Below are 16,314 nucleotides of genomic sequence, written 5' to 3'. Positions count from 1 at the left end.
ATTAATTTGGTACAGTAATAGTATAGCATTTTTAAAAACTGAAATAACAGTACCAAATTTTCCAATACCATACCATATGTAACACCTCATACCTTTAACTTAAGCTTTGACCACGATCCTAGACTTAGAAAACCAGATAAAGAATGTGGGAATTGAAAATTTCTCTTCAGTTGGCAGATGGGGATTTATGCCCCAGAATACGGACCGTATTTCTGTATACGGCCCGTATTTCAAATCATAATTTGGCATCTAATCACTGTGCATTCTGAAATTTGGCTTGGGGAAATTATATTGTTAAAAATGAACCGTATTTCAGTGTACGACCCGTAATTTAGATCGTATTTGAGGAGAGGATTAAGGCAGCGCTTCTATTTTTTGGGACATGGTTAATTACGGTCCATAATACGGATCGTAATTTGGAATACGGACCGTATTTTGGTCCGTATTTCCCAACCCACACCAGAACCTATAAATACCGGGTTTCAGTTCCAATTTTTATTTTTACAAGTCCCTAGACCCTAGAACGACCTATTCCCCTCCTCCATCACCAAGAATACCAAGGTAAGTCAATTCTAATTATCCCAAGTGAATTCTAACATAAGATTACGAACATTAAGCATGAATTCAATGTTCTTAACCTAGGGTTTTCAAAAAAAAAACCATTTAAGGGTTCAAGACTTAGGCTTTTGGGGTTCTTCTCAATTTCATAACAGTAGTTACAAGACTTGGAGCGTATACATGTATGTGAGGCTAACTATCTACGTTAGGGAACGTTAATGATTCTCCCTATGCCTCATTCTTCGTATTTGTCACTAATTTGACTCATAAAACGGTTTAGCCCTAGTTTCATGATATGTTGTAGAACTGTTATCTTTTAGGGTTGCAGTTACAGAATTCGTTCATGGTGCTCAATTTGAATATCATGAACTCAGCACGAAATCTTTATAGCCTTATGTATTGTTACCACATGAGTCTCAGCCTAGAAATTCAGTATGCTTAGAAACAGTCAATGTTTTCAGTTCAATCCAGCATGTCTATTTTAGTTCAGTATTGTTCATTGTTGTTATGGTCTCAGTCTTTATTAATTAACCATAATTGAACATATGTGATTTTTCCCAAGGGCACAGTCTTATGTATGTGTATACTTGGCCGAGGCCATTGACTAACGCACTACTAGGCCGAGCCCATAGCGTGCATTTATTATTGGGTCGAGGCCCCACATATACAAACACAGCTAAAACAGATGATTCACATACAGAGCAGGGAGTATTAATATCTCTACTTCCTTTGCTATCACAGTTTACAGTTATCAATTATCATATTCAATTTCAGTCCCAGTACTTTATTACTTCAGTTGCTTTACATACCATTACAATTCAAATGCGCTGATGTCCCTTTTTATTGCTTAGGGGTCTGCATCGCAATGATATACAGGTTGACGACTCAACTGTTTAGGAGTGCACGCATCAGCTATTGGTGAGCCCAAGATTTCCTTCGGGGCATTGTCAGCTATCCAGTCATTTCAATTTTTAGGCGGTTATATCATTCAGTATTCTTAGAGGCTTCATAGACACAGTCCAGACAGTCAGATATTTCTTATGTTAGCCTTGTTGGCAGTTATACTCAGTTGTTCAGTCGTTTTGGTTTAGCCATGTTGGCTACTTTCAGATATTTTCAGATTGTCTAAATATTTCTGCATTATGATATTTCAGTCAAACTTTTAGTTAATCAACATGTTTTAGTTTTATTTTATAGATTAGTTATGTTTTGCTATCACATGTTGATTTAGCTAGCCAGTTGGCTCGCTCGGTCACATGCAGTCAGGCACCGGGTGTCATGTAGTTCGGGGCGTGATAAAGCTTAGTGTCAGAGCCTAGGTTCAAGTGTCTTAGGGAGTCTATGAAGTCGTGTCCAGTGGGGTCACTTTTATTTATGTGAAGGCCCCACACATATAAACAGTTGACCACCAAGACATTCAGGATTTTTTCACTTCTTTCATACTCTAGTACGTGCAGATACAACAACGCTTTTAGGAATTCTTCTAACTCGTTCGAATTACGTATTTCAGAAATGGCTCCGAAAAGAAAGTACAACAAGAGAAATACGGCTACTAGCCAGAGGGCTACCGTTGATGCAGCAATAGGAGGGGGCACTCAGGCCCAAATAGTCGTCACAGCTAATGCTGCAGCTACGCCTCCCAATGCTTTGAACGCGGATGTTAGAGGAGCTATTCAGCTGCTCACTCAAATTTTGACAAATCAGGCCCAGCGACAGGAAACAGCCCCTAGCTCAAGTGCTAGTAGCGGGTCGAACAATTCTAGGACTCAGGAGTTTATGCGGATGAAGCCGTCGGTGTTCACGGGGTCAAAGAAAGATGAAGACCCGAAGAATTTCGTTGATGGACTCTAGAAGGTGTTTTGAGTAATGCATGTTAATGATATAGAGGCAGCGGAGCTTGGAGCTTTCCAGCTGCAAGATGTGGCTCATATTTGGTATTAGACATGGGAACAGTCCCGAGGGGAGGATGCATCTTTTGCTACTTGGGATGAATTTGCAGACGCTTTCATCGAACACTTCATGCCAATTGAGGTTAGGGAAGACATGGCAACTGAGTTTGCGAATCTAAGACAGAATGACATGACAGTTCAGGATTATTATCTCAAGTTTGTGTCATTGTCCAGACATGCTCCTCACATGGTTCCTGACATGAGGGCTATGGTTAGAAGGTTTGTACTTGGGCTTAAACCCGAATTGCACAGGGATGCCAACACAGCAGCTCAGAACGACAAGATGACTATTTCCAAGATACTGGCATTTGTGCAAGGTAACGAAACTAGGCTGAAGGAAGAAGAAGCCCTGCAGAAGCAAAAAGATAGGGAATTCAGCAAGAGGGCTAAGTCTACAGGAAATTTCAGTCAGGGAGGCGGAAATCGCCAATTATTCAAGAATATGTCTTCAGGACCTGCTCCATCTACAGTCAGTGTCCCATCTCAGAGGTCCAAGTTTAGCCAGAAAAGCCAGAATTTTGGAGCAGCCACATATCCTACTTGTAGCTAGTGTGGGAGGAGACACCCAGGAGCGTGTCGTTCCGGCACGGGTAGTTGCTTCGGGTGTCGTCAGCAAGGCCATTATCTGAAGGATTGCCCATCCGCAAGACAGAATACCGGGGGAAATGTAGCTCAGTCTACCAATTCAGCGGTTCCCCGAAATCCCCAAGCCCAGCAGGGGCACAGGGCAGCAAAGTCCGACAATACGGGCGACGGTCAGAACCGTCTGTATGTACTATCAGGTCGTCAGCATACAGAGGATCGGGGAGATGTTGTCACAGGTATGCTAACAGTCTTCACCTTTGATGAATTTGCTCTTATGGACCCGGGATCCACTCTATCTTATGTGACCCCTTACGTGGCTAAGAAATATGGGATAAAACCTAAACAATTGCATGAACCCTTCGAAGCATCCACGACAATTGGGGAATCAGTTATAGCTAGACGTATCTATAAGGGTTGTCCAGTGTTAATCTACCACCGCAGCACCATAGCAGACTTAATAGAATTAGAGATGGTGGATTTTGACATAATCATGGGTATGGATTGGTTAGAGTCCTATTATGCCTCAGTGGGTTGTAGAACCAAAATAATAACCTTTGATTTTCTCGATGGACTTATAGAATGGAAGGGTAATTCAGTAGCACCCAGGGGTAGATTTATTTCCTACCTTACAGCCAGAAAGATGATTTCCAAGGGGTATATTTACCACTTAGACCGAGTCAGGGATACAGATACCCAGACTCCTACTCTTTAGTCAGTACCAGTTGTTAGTGAGTTTCCAGAAGTCTTTCTAGATGACCTACCCGGAGTCCCTCCCGATAGGGAAATTAACTTTGGGATTGACCTACTTCCCGTCACTAAGCCGATATCTATTCTGCCATATACAATGGCCCCATCAGAGTTAAAAGAGTTGAAAGTTCAATTGAAGGATCTTAGGCAGAGAAGATGGCTCGAATTGCTTAAGGACTATGATGTAGACATTTTCTATCATCCAGGGAAGGCGAATGTTGCAGCCGATGCTCTCAGTCGCATTCCATGGGAAGTTTAGCTCATGTTGATGCAGATAAGAAAATTATGACCAAGGAAGTTCACTGTTTGGCCAGTCTTGGGGTTCGACTTTTGGAGTATGAGGATGACGGTGTGGTTGTTCAGAATAAAGCCCTTTTCTCCTTAGTCGTTGAAGTTAAAGAGAAGCAGTATAAAGATCCCTACTTGTTGCAGCTGAGAGAGGGGATTCACAAGCATAAGACGAAGGCTTTCGAACAAGGGGGAGATGATGGTATCTTGAGGTACCAAGGCAGATTATGTGTTCCATATGTTGATGGGCTCAGAGAGCGAATTATATCAGAAGCTCACAACTCCAGGTATTCCATTCACCCATGTTCCACGAAAATGTAACATGATCTTAAGGAGATTTATTGGTGAAACTATATGAAAAATAATATAGCAAATTTTGTGGCTAAGTGTCCAAATTGCCAGCAAGTGAAAGCCGAACACCAGAGGCCTGGTGGCTTGGCTCAGAATATTGATATTCCTGTCTAGGAATGGGAAATGATAAATATGGATTTCGTAGCAGGTTTACCTCATTTAGCTAGGAGGCATCATTCAATTTGGGTGATTGTGGACAGACTTACGAAGTCAGCGCACTTCTTACCAGTTAAGACTACAGATGCAGCAGAGAACTATGCCAAGTTGTATCTTCGTGAAATTTTCAGACGTCATGGGACTCCAGTGTCCATTATTTCATATCGTGGTGCTCAGTTCACAACAAAATTTTAGAAATCCTTTCAGAAAGAATTGGGTTCAAAGGTTAACCTCAGTACAGCTTTTCACCATCAGACAGATGGCCTGGTAGAGCGCACCATTCAGACCCTTGAGGATATGTTGAGGGCATGTGTCCTTGATTTCAAAGCTAATTGGGATGATCACTTACCTCTTATTGAGTTTGCTTACAATAACAGTTACCATGCTAGTATTAGAATGGCACCGTTTGAAGCTCTTTATGGAGGAGGTGTAGATCACCGATTGGCTGGTTCGAAGTTAGTAAAGCAAAGTTGTTAGGACCAGATTTGGTCTATCAGGCTATGGAAAAGGTCAAGTTAATTCAAGAGCGTTTGAAAACAGCTTAGAGTCACCACAAGTCTTACACAGATGTGAGACGGAGAGATTTAGAGTTTGAAGTTAATGACTGGGTATTTCTTAAAGTCTCGCCTATGAAGGGTGTCATGAGATTTGGTAAGAAGGGGAAGCTTAGTCCCCGCTATATTGGACCATACAGAATTCTGTGAAAGGTTGGTCAAGTGGCTTATGAGCTTGAATTGTCACAAGACTTGGTTGTCGTACACCCAGTATTTCATGTGTCCATGTTGAGAAAATGTGTGCGAGACCCCTCGTTGGTTGTCCCGACTGATGGCATAACAGTCAATGATAGTGTGACTTATGAAGAACTCCCAGTGAAAATCCTTGATCGTCAGGTTCGCAAGTTGAGAACTAAGGAGGTAGCCTTAGTAAAGGTTTTGTGGAGAAGTCAGAAAGTTTAAGAGGCTAAATAGGAAGCCGAAGAAGACATGAAGTCCAGTTATCCTAATCTCTTTGAAGAATCAACAGAAGCCGGTGAAGGTATTGTACTTTCCCCTTTCAGATTTTCCTTCTATAGTTTCCACGTAATCAGTATTCAGCCAGTTAGACAGTCAGCTCAGTAGTTACTCAGTTCAACAGATAATTCAGTTCAGCCCCTTTCAGTTCAGTTTTAATGTGCTCATGTCAGTTAGTGTGCACGTGTCTCAACAATCCCTTTTAACCAGAATCCATCATTCGAGGAAGAATGATCCCAAGGGGGGGATATTGTAACACCTCAGACTTTTGCCTTAAGCTTTGACCACGATCCTAGACTTAGAAAACCAGATAAAGAATGTGGGAATTGGAAATTTCTCTTCAGTTGGCAGATAGGGATTTACGCCCCAGAATACGAACCGTATTTTAGTATACGACCCGTATTTCAAATCGTAATTTGGCATCTAATCACTATGCATTCTGGAATTTTTCTTGGGAAAATTATATTGTTAAAAACATACCGTATTTCAGTATACGGCCCGAAATTTAGATCGTATTTGAGGAGAGGATTAAGGCAGCGCTTCTATTTTTTGGGACATGGTTAATTACGGTCCATAATACGGACCGTAATTTGGAATACGGATCGTATTTTGGTTCGTATTTCCCAACCCGCACCAGAACCTATAAATACCGGGTTTCAGTTCTAATTTTTATTTTTACAAGTCCCAAAACCCTTGAACGACCTGTTTCCCTCCTCCATCACCAAGAACACCAAGGTAAGTCAATTCTAATTATCCCAAGTGAATTCTAACATAAGATTACGAACATTAAGCATGAATTCAATGTTCTAACCTAGGGTTTTCAAAAAAACCCATTTAAGGGTTCAAGACTTTAGCTTTTGGGATTCTTCTCAATTTCAGACCAGTAGTTACAAGACTTGGAGCGTATACAGGTATGTGAGGCTAACTATATACGTTAGGGAACGTTAATGATTCTCCCTACGCCTCATTCTTCATACTTGTCAGTAATTTGACTCAGAATACAGTTTAGCACTAGTTTCATGATATGTTGTAGAACTGTTATCTTCTAGGGTTGCAGTGACAGAATTCGTTCATGGTGCTCAATTTGAATATCATGAACTCAGCACGTAATCTTTATAGACTTATGAATTGTTACCACATGAGTCTCAGTCTAAAAATTCAGTATGCTCAGAAACAGTCAATGTTTTCAGTTCAATCCAGCATGTCTATTTCAGTTCAGTATTGTTCATTGTTGTTATGGTCTTAGTCTTTATTAATTAACCATAATTGAACATATGTGATTTTTCCCAAGGGCACAGTCTTATGTATGTGTATACTTGGCCGAGGCCATTGACTGACGCACTACTAGGCCGAGGCCATAGCGTGCATTTATTATTGGGCCGAGGCCCCAGATATGCAAACACAGATAAAACAGATGATTCAGATACAGAGCAGAGAGTATTAATATCTATACTTCCTTTGCTATCACAGTTTACAGTTATCATTTATCAGTTTCAGTTTCAGTCTCAATACTTTATTGCTTCAGTTGCTTTACATACCAGTACAATTCAAATGCGCTGATGTCCCTTTTTATTGCTTGGGGCCTGCATCGCAACGATATACAGGTTGACGACTCAACTGTTTAGGAGTTGCACACATCAGCTATTGGTGAGCCCAAGATTTCCTTCGGGGCGTTGTCAGCTATCCAGTCATTTCAGTTTTTAGGTGGTTATATCATTCAGTATTCTTAGAGGCTTTATAGACACAGTCCAAACAGTCAGATATTTGTTATGTTAGCCCTATTAGAAGTTATACTCAGTTGTTCAATCGTTTTGGTTTAGCCATGTTGGCTACTTTCAAATATTTTCGGATTGTTTAAATATTTCCGCATTATGATATTTCAGTCAGACTTTCAGTTAATCAGCATGTGTTAGTTTTATTTTATAGATCAGTTATGTTTTGGTATCACATGTTGATTCAGCAAGTCAATTGGTTCGCTCAGTCACATACAGTCAGGCACCGGATGCCGTGTTACGTCCAGGCCCAGGTTCGGGGCGTGATACCATGCCCACCCCTAATCTCAACCAATTCTAACTTTGAATGCTCAATAACAATTCTAGCTTTAATAACTTATGAATTCTAACAAAAAGCACAATCCCAACAAATTCTAAAAATCAAAAAATAAAACTAGTCAAATAAAGTATACATTTTTGCACAAATTCAAAATCAATAATATTACAAACAATGTTAACTAATTAAGCTAACACAAATACATTGACAAAGAACATAAAATATAGCACAACCTCAAGCACAAAAAAAAAAACGAAAAGTAAACTAGTCAAATAAAGCTTACAGTTTTTCACAAATTCAACATCAATAACATTACAAATGATGTTTAACCAAGCTAAATAGACTAACTTAGGCCTAAATTCTACAAATAAAACTAACATTGAAAGAAATTTAAAAGCCCTAATTTGAGTACTAACCTTAAATGTTTTGTTAAAAATGGTGGTGGGGTCGTCGGCTTTGGTGGCGGGGATGTTGGGCCGGTGGTGGGTTGGTCGGCACAGGTGGGGTGGCGGCACAGCAAGGGTCATCGGCTTTGGTGGAGGGTTTTTTATGTTTTTGGGAAAAGGGGGCAAATGAGGAAATGAACCCGTTTAGGTCTAATTCAATTATAAAAACAGACGCATTCTGTCGGTTTTTTTAATCCATTGACCCGAGTTTGACAGAAAAAAAAATTAAAGAAACCGATGTTGTCCGTCGGTTTCTTAAAAAAAATCGTTTATTAATAATTTGAAAACAAAATGAATTATAAATTATTTAATACTCTATATTTTAGAAAATATTTTTTTTTTTTTAAATAAAATCGACGTCCCATGTCGGTTTTGGTGTAAAAAGAATTTGGTGGAATTATAAGCGCCAATTTCTGCAAAAAAACCCGACGGAAACCGACATGGTCCGTCGGTTTTTTAATATAAAAAAAATTAGAAATCAACAAAACCGACGGACTGCGTCGGTTTGTTGAAGCGACGCAGCCCATCGATTTTTGACAGTTTTTTAGTAGTGGTTGTTCCGGTCAACTTAGATTAAATTTAATGAGTTTATTAATTATATAGGTAACCAATTAAATGATGCCACGTATTTAATGAGATGAGGTTGCTAGAAATAAGGGTATATTGGACCCAAAAGGTGGACAGCGGGGGTATTTGGGGGCTCAAAGGTGGATGGAGGAAGGTATTTTTGCACCAATTTTAAAAGTTCAAGGGTATTTTAGGCCCTTTTCCGTAGATTAATTAATTCTTTTTTATTTTGCTGATAAATTTAGTGACAATTTGAATAGTGACTTCAATATTCTTCGTGAACTCCAAGTAATTGAAACAACGTTAAAAGTGTGGTTATTTTCTTGCGTACCACCTCCAGTACCGTTGTGCTGTCTAATTGTACAGCACTGAGAAGATAATGTGCTTTCAAAAGCCAGATGCAAAGTGGTACTGAGACCTACAACTATCCTTTATCAAGCTGGTTTACAGAGTTATGACTTTTTCAACCGGACAAATGTTTAGGGAATTCAATTTCTTTCCCCTATTATATTTATCTATGCGGTTCTACCCTTGCTACTCTTACTTCCACTTGCAAGAGAACTTCTGCTCGTAACATACCCCTAGAGATATAATCTTACTTCTTGAAGTGAGCTACTTTAACTGCCTAAAAACTTCAGTTCTTTCCAAGCTAAAGATCCACCCTGTCTTCAGAGGCGGATGGAGCACTATAATTTGGGGTTCAATTGAACCTCAAATTTTTTAAGCGGTGTACAAATTTATGCGAAAAAATTACTAAATTTATGATAAATAGTAGATATGAACCCACTGAAAGAGATTAATAACATGAAAGAGATTAATTCCGTGATTATTCTCATTGATGGAATTGGTAAATATACCATAGTTACAATGTCCTAATAGGATACAAAATATACTAACCTAAATTAGAAGATTTAAAAAATATTTTATGACTACATATTTACATTATTTATCACCCATAACTTTAGAAATATAATGGTTCAACGCTAAAAAAATTAGAAGGTTGAACCCCTAGAGTTTAAATTCTAGGTCCGCTTCTACCTGTCTTCCATGTGGGGTGTCTAAAGACATACCATCTAGAGCCTTTTTGGATAGGCTTATTTTCTGCAGCTTATAAGCTGCTTTAGATAAGTAAAGTCAAACGGGTCTAATTATTTTTTTGAGCTTATTTTAAGCACAAAATGACTTTAAGCTGGCCAGTCAAACACTCAAAAAAACTGAAAACAGCTTATAATCAACTTATAAGCCAATCCAAACGGGCTCCTAGACATGGAAGACCCTACGAGAGGCGTTCCAAGAGACCACCGGAAAAGGATTGACGACTTCCTTCACTTTTTCTATATATAAGAGTTCTTGTGCAACTGAGTGGCGTTGACTGCAATTTGTGTAATCTAAACTAGTTATAACTGGACATGGCATACTCCTAATCTTAACAAATTAGAAATTGAATCTATTTCACATTTCTATATTTTACATTATAATGCGACTATTCTTGTCTAGAGCGGCAATGTCTCTGGTATGGATAATATTACCCGCACTGCTGCAGTCAGTATATACACCAAAGCAATAATTGTTAATGAATAGGTATTCTCAACGTAAATTCATTCGATATGGTCAATTAAAATGGTTTAATTAGTGTGTGCAACGTATCCTGGTGTGTACCAAAATCTTTTGGCTGGTTAAATGAGTTGTCAATTCATTCATCTGAATGTTCTTTGCACCAAAATAGATTTTAAGATCAGTTCAGTTTGTGTTTCCAATTATAATTTCTACTCAAGGTCCCATTCAACACATGAAATGGAATTGAACTGCTTGGACAGCTCAAGTATGGAGTTATCAGCTTTATGGTTTGTGTAATGTTATTATGACTTTTCAGAGCAAGCTCATGTTTCCAAAGCATCCTCTAAAATCTGTATGAACATTGTGGTATATTTGCCTTCGTGTTAACTTTTCAATCCAAGTGCATTCTGAAAGTTTCCAACTTTTGTAAAGAAAAGGAAAGAAAGTTAAGAAACCAAGACGTCTGTCCAGTTAAGTTGAAATGGCTGTGAAGATTGGACCAAATAATATTAGAGGAAGCAAAAGTTGAAAACAACTGCTATTTGAATGAAAGGAAGCCAATCACTAAAATGTATATGATCTTCTTCGAAGTATTTTGTGGTCATATTCTTTGGGATATCTAATTAAGTGCTGCAAATCATGTTATCTTCAACGTTATTACCCGGTCATTGCTCTTTTTACTCTTCACGAATGGGGTGTGGTTAAGGAAAGTATTATTTGAGTGACTCAAATAGTCGCTATAGCATGCTAGCTATTTTTATCGTGTGATTATGGGAAAAGTAAACTTCCATTTCATTTTTTAACTCCTCTTGGGTTTTGAACGAGTATAGTGAGGATACTAAAAAAGAGTGCCCAAACACCAATTCTGCTTTTCTCTTTTACTTTTCTTTTTCAAAACCTGCTCCGAAAAATGATTTTTCGTGTGCCAAGGCCCGAGGGTCTATTGGAAACTACCTCTCTACCGCAAAAAGATAAGGTTAACGTTTGCGTACACCCCACCCTCTTCAGGCCCTGCTTGTGGACTACACTGGGTATGTTGTTGTAAATTGATCGACAACTTAATAATGTGAAGATTACTATCCTAATGGGAGCAAGATTCTCCAAAAACAAAGCCATGAATCAGCAATATATTCATTTGTTCTTATCATTGAATCAATTTGTACTTTAGAATTATTACTTAATAAATAAATGATTATTTAAAAGATAAAAAAAATTCACAAATGTCTAAGTTCAACGTAGAAAATGGGGAGTTTTATTTAATGCATAGAACCTCTATTGCACTCGCCTCTGCTATGAATGACGCCATAGATGCTATTTTTCGCAAATGGCCATCTTTTAAGGTTATGTTTACCACTCATTGCTAGAGGATGTTAATCATCATCAACTATGCATTGTTCTTGATTGTACACAAGTACGAACTCTTGCTGAAAGGGTAATACGCCATTTTTACCCATTTGGAACACAAAAAATGGGAAAAATTAGATATTATCATGTTACTTATAAAGATGCGTTTGTATTAAATTTACCCAATTATTCAGGCTGATTACGGACATTTGAAGTTATTTAGAAGTAGATATACGTGTAACGACTAATCTTTCGTTCCTGAAAATAATAATCAAGACAAGAAAAATAGCGGCAAAGAATAATATTTGATTTCAAGAATTTGCGCGGGGGTTACAATCTTTATGAAATCTTAAATAAAAAGATGTAATCCTCTGATTCTTCTCCTCACGATACGGCCGTCAATCAAGGGCTTTTGCTTGTTCTTGAATGGACGAATCACTTGTTGTTGATATCACTACGAATGCGGAGCCGAGCTTTAATCACAAACGTAGAGGTATGGAAACTTGCGGCTCACCACTTGGAGCGAAGACTTCTTAGTATGTGGAAGACTTGCGGCTGAGAGCTTCTCTATGTCTATCTCTCCTCCTTTTGGCTTTATGAAGACCCCTATTTATAGTTGTAGGGGAGAGCTAGGGTTTGTAGATGATTGGTTGAACCATGTCATTTGAACACTTGGCGACATTTGATTGGTTCTTCTATTGACTTGACATGCTATGTCATTTATGCACGTGGCATGATTTTATTGGTCCTTGATTTGACTTGGCGCGCCACGTCATCTGACACGTGGCATGGACCTTGGGCTAATAAAGTGGGCTCATCATGTGAAGTCCGACAAGATAGACTAGCCCAATTGAATTGGTGTTTCAACTAAGTCCATACATGTTGGATTTAAACAATAAATTCGATTATGTTAGCCCATAATATTTGTTTGGACCAATACATTTAGAATTTAGAATATGATCCAAATTAATTTGTGGATTTAAGTTCGATTAAATTTCAGTGTCTACAAATGCCCCCTGCTTCAAGGCTTGTCGAGCTTCATGACTTGTCAAACCTTTAAAGACGAGGCTTGAAGTATTCACGAAGCGAACGTTTTTTTTTTATTATTATTATTTGCCTCCATATAGTTGATTTCCCGCAAAATATTTGAAATCTGACGGGAAATAATTGTGCACAAGCTCTTCAATCGTGTCGCAAGCGAATTTTTACCACCGCCATAAGTAAGCCTAATCCTACTAGGAGAGAACAGTGACTTTACATCCATAAGCACTCTCCATATTAGTAAAAAATAGTGGCTTTCCATACATAAGTATTTTCCATATGCAAACACTTTCATATTAGGAGAAATCAGTAGCTTTCCATACGTAAGTATTTTCCATGTGCAAACACTTTCATATTAGGAGAAATTAGTAGTTTTCCATACGTTAAGTATTTTCCATGTGCAAACACTTTCATATTAGGAGAAATCAGTAGCTTTCCATAAGCCTAGACTTTCCATATATAAAGCCTAAACTTTCCATAAGCTTAAGTTTTCCATGATTAGATTCCAACTGGAACAAGGATTTCTTTGTGTAGTCCATGTAGGAACCAGATTTTGACATCTATAAATACACCCCTTCTCTTGGTGTTTGGGTATCAATTTATAGCATTGTCGAGTTGGTTCGAACCCATCGCTCTATCAGGTAATTTTCTTTCAATATGAATTTTCGTCACTTTCTTCACAGCTTACATGTCTGTGGTAGAAAATTCATATCTCAATGTAGGAACGTCGAAATCATGATCCGCTTGATGTTTCGGAAACTAGACTCGTAGAGCTACGTCATACGCGAAAACCATGACCAAATTGCTTATATATTTACTCAGATATTGATCGAGAAACAGACCTTCAGTTCTGGTTCACTGGTTCATTAGTTTTGTGCGTCCTGACGAAAAATCTTATATCTTGACTTAGGAACATCGCAATCACGAACGGTTTGCGGCGTCGGAAAGAAGACACATAGAGCTACGTCATATACGAAAACCACAATCAAATTGCTTCTATATTGGCTCAGGTATATTTCTTTTAATCAGCCACAGAATCTGATTTTGCATATGTATTTTCGTCACTTTCTTCACAGCTTACATGTCTGTGGTAGAAAATTCATATCTCAATGTAGGAACGTCGAAATCATGATCCGCTTGATGTTTCGGAAACTAGACTCGTATAGCTACGTCATACGCGAAAACCATGACCAAATTGCTTATATATTTACTCAGATATTGATCGAGAATCAGACCTTCAGTTCTGGTTCACTGGTTCATTAGTTTTGTGCGTCCTGACGAAAAATCTTATATCTTGACTTAGGAACATCGCAATCACGAACGGTTTGCGGCGTCGGAAAGAAGACACATAGAGCTACATCATATACGAAAACCACAATCAAATTGCTTCTATATTGGCTCAGGTATATTTCTTTTAATCAGCCACAGAATCTGATTTTGCTTTCTTGGCTTTGGACATGCTCTACGAAACTTACCTGTCCCCTTTTTTTATTTCTTTTGCAGGTCTTTGGGCGCATCTGTACGGATTTGAATTTAAACAATGATGATGCACTTTCGTGATCGCGATACGCCGCGTCCTCATCTAGAGATAGTGAGCGACAAACGAAATCCGAACGCCAAAGTCCTTGCCTTGGAGGTTCAACCTCCAGTGATCGGTGCTTTCTCACTTAACGGAGAGCTTTCTACACTTCATCTTGCTGAATGGTCTAAAAAGGAGACCAAAGACGTCATGAGCCACTTCTCAGGAAAGGCCACTGTTATGGACGTCCCTCTGTTGAAGTCCGCAATTCATCGAGAAGTCGTGCCCACCGAATCTTCTCATCCCAATGGATGTTTCAACAACTGGAGTGTCCCGCCTTCTGGTTTCGGAAAAGTTTGCTACACACCCGGCTACTGGGAGTGGGTGGAAGATGTGCTTCCTCGCTATAAGGAAGTCTTGGAGCATGTCAAAGTTTACGATGTCATCTACGCTTCTTTGTTTACATATGATTATGATGACAACGTACTGCATGCTTTTTGTGAGCTTTGGCGTCCGTCTACCAATACGCTTTCCACTTTCGTCGGGGAGATGTCTATCTCGCTTTGGGACTTACAAACAATTGCAGGACTTCCCATTCACGGATCTTTTTATGATGAAGTTGTTCCTTCGGCGAAAGAATTGACGCAAATGGACAATCAGGGGAAACCATGGCTCCCCAAGAGCTGTCTATACTTGTTTTCAGCCTTTTACAAACTTGCCGAAGGTGGCCGCCATGAGGTGTCCATCCATGATTGGGTGAAATTTTGGTTTAGAGGACCAAGCAGGTACGCGGAACCTCCGCAAAAGGCGTCGAAAGGTCGTGCAACGAAGCCAAGATTGAATCACAATCCTTCCGGGCATATTGACATGAATTACTTACCACGAACCGATGAGGAGCATGCCCCCTTCGTCGAGCTAGGAGTGGAAGATTCACTTAGAGATGAGACGAATTTGTCGGCTTTCCTAACATGTTGGCTCTGCAAGTTTGTTCTCCCCCATAAGAAAATTGATTATGTGCGTGCTAGCGTTTTTAAAGTGGCGAGCTTGATGGCTCATGGAGAGAAATTCTCTTTGGCAGTCCCAGTCCTTGCGAGCATATATCGGGGCTTGAGAGAGATCTCTACTTCTCCAGACTTGAAGCAGGGGGATATAATTTTCCCCATACACTATGTATATGGCTGGCTAGGAGAATATTTTAAGACCCATCATCGTGCCAATCACTCACATCGGAGTATACCTTTATGCAAGATTTCTGGCGAGAAGATGGCCAAATACTTCAATTTTTCTGACGCCTGAAAGTTATTTCAACAAGATGATGCCCGCCACCTCCATCATTTGGCGTTGCTACAAGGTAGGGAATTATACTTCACCGATACTGGCGATCTCTCAGATTCATGGAACGATACTATCATAAGCCTTCGTTCGAGCTATGTTACACTTAGGCATGATGCGGATCTCATCGTGGAGTCCTATAGCCCTTATAGGTTTAGCAGACAATTTGGTTTTTGTCAAGACATCCCTGGAGACCTCATGGAGCGACCATACGATGGCACATTGCTAACACTAGCACAACTTTGGAATTCTTCAATTCGCCTTGGAACCTCTTCAAAAGTCATAATTCCGGTGTGCCCATCAGAAGGTAGTTCGCCTTTAATGACTCGTGAGTACATGGAATGGTGGCTAGCCAATCGGACAAATCCATCAGAAATGAGTCCTCGAATTATTTCACAAAAATCAAAGCAAGATCATACACCTATGTTGTCCAAAAGAGGTCCGACTCGAATGAAAGAAAAATCGCATCCTTCTTCTAAGTCCGAGGTGCAACTTAATGATACTCCGCAAGCTCATGAAACTTCTTCTAAATCCAAAACCTTGAAGGATGTTGAAATCCCTATGGACAAAGGAGTTAAACGCGTTCGACTAGTCTCCAAGACAAGTGCTACGGCTCCTAAGGTAACCAACAATACTTCCAAAAGAAGGGAGCCTTCGAGTTCATTGGACAAGGGCGCCAAAGAAACATCAAGTCTCGCACCATCTTGCAACAAAAAGTCTCGCCCTTCCTCTCTTCCTATCGATGTTGGAAATACCCTCGCATCCTCTAGTTCGACGGAGAGTAATACAAGTGGAGATCGACATTGGAATCGTTT

At 39.5% G+C, this 16,314-nt stretch overlaps 1 long non-coding RNA gene across 1 annotated transcript; it reads left to right on the top strand.

Annotated features, from left to right (window-relative positions):
- The first annotated feature begins 13,529 nt into the window (after positions 1-13,529).
- Positions 13,530-14,568, top strand: LOC132642421 (uncharacterized). The gene is made up of 3 exons (XR_009583147.1): positions 13,530-13,658; positions 13,952-14,051; positions 14,152-14,568. It is a non-coding gene; the product is annotated as an uncharacterized LOC132642421 (long non-coding RNA).
- The last annotated feature ends 1,746 nt before the right edge of the window (positions 14,569-16,314 follow it).

Source organism: Lycium barbarum, chromosome 5 (genome assembly GCF_019175385.1).
Source record: "Lycium barbarum isolate Lr01 chromosome 5, ASM1917538v2, whole genome shotgun sequence".
In the NCBI taxonomy this organism is placed as follows: domain Eukaryota; kingdom Viridiplantae; phylum Streptophyta; class Magnoliopsida; order Solanales; family Solanaceae; genus Lycium; species Lycium barbarum.
Note: the sequence above shows the minus strand (reverse complement) of the source record. Positions and strands in the feature narration are given on the sequence as shown.